Below are 6,956 nucleotides of genomic sequence, written 5' to 3' on the forward strand. Positions count from 1 at the left end.
GAAAAGAGGGAAACAAACAAACATGTACCCATTCTTAGAACCATGAGTTATTTATCTTGTGAAAGATGTTTGGGCCATAACAAAAGATGGTGGTCTGTCCCTAAGGAGTTTCTTCTGACAAGTTTCTGAAAAAATTTGAAGCCTTTTGGGGGCCTCCAAATAACTGGTCTTATAAAGAGGGATTTCCAAAAGCTAGCATTGAGAACTGAAGTCCGTTCAAGAAGGCAACCTTCTGAGGAGAAGTTGAACAGATTCTGTTTTCCAGAATTAGCCTCTTGGAGGTTGAAAACAACGAGAAATCAACATCAATAGACCTCAAAGAAACTGAAGGAACCAAACATATAAAACAGCCTTTTAGCAAGGGCCAAATAGTGCAGCACCCAATTCAGGGATTTTGAAGAAAATTTTAAAATTCTAAGTCACAGGTCATAGTCCAGTGAAGGAAGGCTAAGAGGTAGGGATAGAATGTTTAAACTCCTAGTAACTAGGACTAAACTAAACATATACTAGAAACCTATAGTCCTCTCTTCTTGTTTTCTTTCTTCTCTCTATAGTCCCAATATCACAGTTCTCTGATCTGACTTTCACCTCTGCCTACATTCTGCAGAGGCCTGTGTCCACAAGATTCCTGTGAGACAGCACTGTTGAGGTACTCCTACCTAGGCTGAGCCAGCAATCCTAACAATTTTGTCCTTGACTCTCTCTCAGCCTTAGTTACCTTCCACAGAGCTTCTGTATCCACCCTCTCTGTATCAGCTGATTTTTGAAAGCCCCAATTCTGCACTCCATTCTTAATCCTTTTGCTTTTGTCTTGATCCCCATTTACCACATCACTGCCTTTCCATCCACATTCTCCCTTTCTACCCAGTCCTAGAGTGAAACATGAATAACATTGCATGTACTAACTAATTAATTGTGACTGTGTTGTGTACCATTTTGGAAAGGATTGTGTGGCTCTATCTGCGCTTGGTGGGAGAGAGTACCATGACTGTATACCATGAGAGTGTAGGTTGATGAGGGACTGTGAGTGGCAGTATGCAGTCTGTATATTTGTTGACAGAGATGAGCCCCTTTGGATAAATGGTTTCAGAGTGTACTTGGCTTTATTTTTGGCTTATTTAAAATACTGACTTTTGGATCAAGCTCAACCATCACCATCACTCTTACTTGTCCCACTCACTTTGGGACAGCCTGTGTTCTTGAGTACTGAATAATTTCTGAGGACTTCTTGACCCAGTCAGTAGTAGGACTTTGGGCTTCTGTCTAGGAGGCATATGTTGGGGGGAACAGAGAGTAAGTGCAGAGTGCAGAGTGCAGAGGATAGGAAAGCTACAACCATTATGCATTTAATAGTGTGTGTGTGTCCAGTCCAGTATCAGAACAGAACTGATAGGATAAAGGGAACACCAACTCACTGCTTTATGCAAATTCTGCTTACATGCCCAGGCTCAAATATCTCTTGGGCTATTATCAGAACTCCTAATTCCAGCGATAACCTTTTCCTTGCTAGGCATTTTAGAGGGAAGTAAACTCCTAGGAAATAAATTATTGTAGTTTTTTCACAACTAGGCCTGGTAACTCCTCCCTCTAATTTTCAAATAGGGTTTTCACATTCTTCAGGAAAATCTATTTTTACCAAGTGCCCCCCAAAATATATGGATTTCTTGCCCTGGCAATGATGGTCCCCCCACAAAGAGGCTTGTCCATAGTTTTATAAATTAAGCATTGTCTTTACCTGTGAATAACAGAAAATTCCAAACAGTTGTTGTTATTAGGGATTTTATTTTTTTCACAGGAGAATTCCAGAGGTAGGTGGCTTTATGATGCCCTGAGATATCTAAGCCTATTCTGGTCTTCTATTCAATCGGGACTGCAACATGTGGTTTTAACAATTTTCACTGTCCAGTGGTGCTCAATAAGGGGGTAAATGAAAGAAGAAATTAACCTTGTGTTTAGAAGTAACACCTTCTCTTTCTCATGACAAAGCTATATGGTTTGGCTATGGTTAACCATGTCTTCTCAAGACAAAAAATAGCTACTCTACTTCCTGTATCACATACATATAATAGATAAGAAGAAAAAAAAGGGCAGAGAACAAAAGAAATACACAAGATGAGTCATCCTGACCGTAAGAGCTTTTCTAGAAGTTCAATCTGGAGATTTCTATTACATCTCAATGACTGAACTCTGTCACATGCCCACTCCTAATTACATAGAAGGCTGGGAAATGTATATCTTCTTTTAAACTGAGAAAATTGTTATACACAAAAATCATAATTCTCTTAATATGAAAGACAAGTCGACTAATGCATTGATGGAATATATTTTCCACAACAATTGTAAGATTCATTCATTCAAAAATATTTTGAGGGAGCTACTATGTGCCAGGTACTATTCTAGACAATGGGGACACAACGGTGAGCAGGACAGGCATGTTCTCCACATTAGGGCAACTCACCTAAACTCTATGGACCTAATTTTTCAAACCTAACAGTGATAATGCCTACCTTGCATGATTGTTGTAAAATACGTCCAATTTTTACATATATGTATATATGTGTGTACAAATAATGATAATACAAATATAAATAATGATAAATTGTATTAGTACCATTTGTAAGTAATCTATAGTTTTCCTATTGATTTGAAAAGCTGTCTTAATTCTACACTGAATTATAAATATTCTTTTTTCTTTTTTCCAGTTTTATTAAAATATAATTGACATATAACATCATATAAGTTTAAGGTATACACCATAGTGGATTGAATATATGAATATATTGCAAAATGATTACCACGATACCTTTGGTTAATATCTATCACCTCACATAGTTACATTTTTTTTCTAGTGACAAGAACTTTTAGGGCTACTCTCTTAAAAACTTTCAAATATACAATACTGTATTGCTGGCTATAGTCATCATGCTGTACAGTACACCCTCATAACTTCTTATGACTGGATGTTCATACATTTTCACCACCTCCACCCATTTTTCTCACCCCATCCATCCATGCTGGCAACTACTAATCTGTTTCTAAAAGTTCAGTATTTCTGGTCCTACTTATAAATGAGATCATGCAGAATTTGTCTTTCTCTGACATTTCACTTAGCATCACACCCTCAAGATTCATTCCTGTCATTTTTCTGGCTGAATAATATTCCATATATATATGGAATATATATGGAATAACATTGCATGTACTAACTAATTAATTGTGACTGTGTTGTGTACCATTTTGGAAAGGACTGTGTGGCTCTATCTGGGCTTGGTGGGAGAGAGTACCATGACTGTGTACCATGAGAGTGTAGGTTGATGAGGGATATATATATATATATATCCCACATTATCCACACATTATCTGCCGACAAACACTTAGGTTTTCATGACTTGGCTATTTTAAATAATGCTGCAATGAGGGGTGCCTGGGTGGCTCAGTCGTTATGCGTCTGCCTTCGGCTGGGGTCATGATCCCGGGTTCCTGGGATTGAGCCCCGCATCGGGCTCCCTGCTGGGCGGGAAGCCTGCTTCTCTCTCTCCCACTCCCCCTGCTTGTGTTCCCTCTCTCGCTGTGTCTCTCTCTGTCCTATAAATAAATAAATAAAATCTTAAAATAAATAAATAAATAAATAAATAAATAAATAAATAAATAAATAATGCTGCAATGAGAATAGGGATGCAAATATCATGTTGGGATAGCGATTTAATTTCCTTTGGATATACACCTAGAAGTAGAATTGCTGGATCATATGATAACTTGATTTTTAATTTTTCAAAGCCCTCTATACTGTTTTCCATGGTGCCTGCACAAATTTACATGCCTAGTATGAGTGTACAAGGATTCCCTCTTCATTTCCTTGCCAGTGTTTGTTATCTTTTGTCTTTTTCATAAGCTATTCTAATAGGTGTGAAGTGATATCTCATTGTATTTTTCATTTGCATTTCCCTCATGATTAGTGATATTAGCACCTTTTCATGTCTGATGGCCATTTGAATACTTTGTTTAGAAAAATGACTACTCAGGACCTATGTCTATTTCTAAATTAGATTATCTCAGTTTTTTGTTTATTATTTGTTTTTCCTGTTAAATTTCATGAATATTTTATGTATTGTGGATATTAACCCCTTATCAGATATGTGGTTTGCAAATATTTTCTCCCATTCCATAGGTTCCCTTTTCTATTCCATTGATTTTTTCCCTTTTTTTGTCACCTTTTTATTGTTATCTTTTTAAAAAATTTTTATTTAAATTCAATTTCATTAACATATAGTGTATTATTAGTTTTAGGGGTAGAATTTAATGATTCATCAGTTGCTTAATACATCATGTGCCCTCCTTAATGCCCATCACCCAATTACCCAATCCCCGCGACCTACCTCCCCTCCAGCAACCTTGTTTCTGTCCTATGGTTAAGAGTCTCTTATGGTTTACCTCCTTCTCTGTTTTTATCTTATTTTATTTTTCCATCCCTTCCCCTATGTTCATCTATTTTGTTTCTTAAATTCCACATATGAGTGAAGTCATATGGTATCTGTCTTTTTCTGGCTGACTTATTTCACTTAGCATAATACCCTGTAGTTCCATCCACATCATTGCAAATGGCAAGATTTCATTCTTTTTCATGGTTGAGTAGTATTCCATTGTATATATATACACCACATCTTCTTTATCCATTCATCTGTCAACGGACATCTGGGCTCTTTCCATAGTTTGCCTGTTGTGGACATACTGTTATAAACATTGGGGTGTATGTGTCCCTTTGAATCACTATTTTTGTATCCTTTGGATAAATACCCAGTAGTGCAATTACTGGATCATAGGGCAGTTCTATTTTTAACTTTTTGAGGAACCTCTACACTGTTTTCGAGAGTGACTGCACCAGTTTGCATTCCCACCAGCGGTGTAAGAGGGTTCCCCTTTCTCTGCATCCTCGCCAACATTTGTTGTTTCCTGAGTTGTTAATTTTAGTCATTCTGACTGGTGTGAGGTGGTATCCCATTGTGGTTTTGATTTGTATTTCCCTGATGCCAAGTGATGTTGAGCATTTTTTCATGTGTCTGTTGGCCATTTGTATGTCTTCTTTGCAGAAATGTCTGTTCATGGTTTTTGCCCATTTCTTGACTGGATTTTTTTGGGGGGGTGAGTTTGATAAGTTCTTTATAGATTTTGGGGTGCCTGGGTGGCTCAGTCGCTGGGATCAAGCCCTGCATTGGGCTCCCTGCTCTGTGGGAAGCCTGCTTCTCCCTCTCCCACTCCCCCTGCTTGTGTTCCTTCTCTCCCTGTGTCTCTCTCTGTCAAATAAATAAATAAAATCTTTAAAAAAAGTTCTTTATAGATTTTGGATACTAGCCTTTTGTCTGATAAGACATTTGCAAATATCTTCCCCCCATTCTGTAGATTGCCTTTTAGTTTTGTTGGCTGTTTCCTTTGCTGTGCAGAAGCTTTTTATCTTGATGAAGTCCCAAGAGTTCATTTTCACTTTTGTTTCCCTTGCCTCTGGAGACATGTCTAGCAAGAAGTTGCTGCAGCTGAGGTCAAGGAGGTTACTGCCTGTGTTCTCCTCTAGGAATTTGATGGATTCTTGTCTCACATTTAGGTTTTTAATCCATTTTGAATTTGTTTTTGTGTATGGTGTAAGAAAATGGTCCCATTTCATTCTTATGAATATTGTTGTCCACTTTTCCCAACACCAATTGTTGAAGAGACTGTCTTTTTCACATTGGATATTCTTTCCTGCTTTGTTTGAGATTAATTTGCCATATAGTTCTATGTCTATGTTCATTTCTGGGTTTTCTATTCTGTTCTATCAATCTATGTGTCTATTTTTGTGCCAGTACCATACTGTTCTTATTGCTACAGCTTTATCATATAACTTGAAGTCAGGAATTGTGATGCCTCCTTCTACTTTTCTTTTTCAAGGTTGCTTTGGTTATTTGGAGTCTTTTGGGGTTTCATACAAGTTTCAGGATTGTCTGTTCTAGTTCTGTGAAAAATGCTGTTAGAATTTTTTTTATTATATGGCCATTTAAAATCTTTAATCAAATTTCATCAAAGATAACCAGCCATATTATATGCCATGATTAGCTTTCTATAAACAACTTTGCTTTCTGTGTATAAATCAGTGTCAATGAAATAAAAAATAAAACCATATCCTAGGCAAAGAACTTTATTAACCTTTTTTCAAACTTTATTTCCAGGCTTCTTCAGCTTAATTAGCTGCAAAGAATGAATTGTGTATAAACAAAACCTGAAAAGAGCTGCAATGTCCAAGGGGCTTGGGCTTAAAAATATTAGAGATCTAGAATTTATCAGATCCATGAACAAAATTGTAAAAAGCAATTATAATATAAAATAGCAGTTCCCAGTAACTTCTTCGAGTTTTATCTTCTTCAGAAGTTGACTCAATTCAGTTTGCTTCATTCTTGGAAGCTTCATCAAAATTCTCCACAAGATCTGGAACTTCATCATCATCATCTTCTCCAGTAGCAAGTGGTGCTTTTCCATCCACAGATTGTTTGGGCAGAGCTTCAGCCAGTCTTCTTAAACTAGTCAGACTGTCTGCACCAAGTTGGTTTAAGATACTGGGTAGCATTTCTGTCAGCTGCTTTATCTCAGCATGGCCTGTAATGGTGAAAGTGTTTGCTGCCAGCAATGCCTGAACTTTGGGGTTGTTAAAGTGGATCACTGTTCCTTGGTCTGTGAACATACTCACTTCTTCAATACCAGAGAAGTTGTTTACCCCTAACTTCTTTAAGGAGAACTAAAGTTTTTTATCATCTGCTGTAGCCATTCTATGAACCACCTTCTTCTTTCAGGGAGCAGTTCTTTTCCCACCAATGCACACTTGTGCTTGCAATTTGGTGAGTTTCTCCCGGTTCATGATAGTTTTTCTTTCATCTTGGAGCGGAAATGGGATGGCACGGAGGAATAGGGTTGGTGTTCAGGGGGTCTCCTGT

General features: G+C 37.4%; 1 pseudogene; it reads right to left on the bottom strand.

Annotated features, from left to right (window-relative positions):
* Positions 1-6,347: 6,347 nt before the first annotated feature.
* LOC102749149 (transcription factor BTF3 pseudogene) lies at positions 6,348-6,743 on the bottom strand (annotated as a pseudogene).
* Between the last annotated feature and the right edge of the window lie 213 nt (positions 6,744-6,956).

The sequence above is a fragment of the Leptonychotes weddellii genome, chromosome X (assembly GCF_054177405.1).
Source record: "Leptonychotes weddellii isolate Sample4059 chromosome X, ASM5417740v2, whole genome shotgun sequence".
NCBI lineage: Eukaryota > Metazoa > Chordata > Mammalia > Carnivora > Phocidae > Leptonychotes > Leptonychotes weddellii.